Source organism: Echinops telfairi, unplaced genomic scaffold (genome assembly GCF_000313985.2).
Source record: "Echinops telfairi isolate 266 unplaced genomic scaffold, ASM31398v2 ScPeMD7_655;HRSCAF=1070, whole genome shotgun sequence".
In the NCBI taxonomy this organism is placed as follows: domain Eukaryota; kingdom Metazoa; phylum Chordata; class Mammalia; order Afrosoricida; family Tenrecidae; genus Echinops; species Echinops telfairi.
This window is the reverse complement of record NW_022104553.1, coordinates 24,561,257-24,563,003: the sequence shown is the minus strand read 5'-3', so window position 1 is coordinate 24,563,003 and position 1,747 is coordinate 24,561,257.

The window sequence follows — 1,747 nt, the reverse complement described above, 5'->3', positions numbered from 1 at the left end:
TTCTGGTATACTTGAAAAGTTACTTTCCCGTGAAAACAATTACACACACCACACACACGGCATAGCGTTATGTGACGGACTGCTAACTATATACTTATCAGCTGTGTGTGTGTGTGTGTGTGTGTGTGTGTGTGTGTGTGTGTACACACACAAATTAGAAGGAGGAAAAAAACTGTCAAGTCAGTTCTGCTCATAGCGGCTCTACAGGACAGAACGGAACTGTTCCTAGGGTTTCCAAGGCTGGAAATCTTTACAGAAGCTGACAGCCACCTCGCCTGAGGGATGGCTGGTGGATTTGAACTGATAACCTCTTAGTTAGCAGCCCAATGTTTAACCCACTATGCCACAAGGGCTTTATTTGTATGTGTGTGTGTGTATACAATATACATAGACATACTTTATATAGATATGCATATTAGACATATGTACATATATATGTATAAGAGGGCTTCAAAAAGTATGTGGGGAATTTCCAAGATTTTTAAATTTTCCATTTATCCATGAACTTTTTGAAACCCCTGTGTGTATTGTGTGTGCGTGCGTGTGTGTGTGTGTGTGTGTGTGTTTAACCATTTGCCAATTTCCCCTTTTGTACATGAATGCTTCAGTGACAACCATCCCACTATGCCCTCTATTTCATCTCCAAATGAGCCCACTGCCATTAAGAGATGCTCAGGGCGCCCCGGGCTAAGACTCCTTTTCTCGCCTCCTTCCTGTGCCTGGTCACCAAAGCCATTTACCTTTGATGCCTCTACATCTGCATGTGCCAAAGAATCCATAGTCACCCTTCTGCTTCTTTCACTGACCTCTCTGGGTCATGTCCACCTGTGTTGTAGGGTGCATCCAGCCTTCATCCCTCTTTACAGATGAAGGGTGCTGTAGGTTAGGCTGCTAACCGTAAGGTCAGTGTTTCAAGACCCACCAGGTCCTCCTTAAGAGAGGCTGAGGCTGTTTGCTGCTCCCTGTAAACATTTACCTTCTGGGAGCCTAGGTGGTGTCGTGGTTATGTGTTGGGCTTCGATCCGAATGGCCGGCAGTTCAAAACCACCAGCAGCTCCTAGGGAGAAAAACTGGGCTTTCTACTCCTATAAACAGTTATCGTCGGGGGTGTCACTGTGAGTCAGCATTGACTGGATGGCAGTGCATGAGTGAGAAGGAAACCCTATGTGGGGTCACGATGAGTCGTTAGTCTACTTGATGGCCGGAGAGGGGATTTGATTTCAGCTACTTTTCCGTTGGCCGCATGAATCACATTTCATTTCTCCATTGATCTATTGATAGACAACTTTTGGCTCTTGTGAAGGGTGTTGGGGGATGGGCGTGGGCGTCCACATTTTTCTCACTGCTTCTCTGTGACATCGATGCTTGGCGTTTTAAGGAGCCCCCCACCTTTGCCACAGCAGCTATTCCATTTTCCATGCCTCTGGTTCAGGCCAAGTCCGCATCCCCTCCTCACCATCTCTTTGTTGTGATAGGCATGCCAGGGAAGGAAGTGACATCTCATTGGGGTTTCAATTAGTATCTCCTTAATGACTAACGAGGGAGCCCTGGTGGCGGCTGCCTGGGGGGTTTGTGTCAGGCTGTTCACTGTAGGGTCAGCGCTGCAACGCCACCAGCTGCTCCTTGGGAAAAAGACGAGGCAGTCTACTCTTGGAATGACTTATAGTCTTGGAAACCCACAGGAGCATTTCTACCACGTCCTTCCTAGAGAGTTGCAATGAATACCGGCGTTGATTCGATGGCAGTG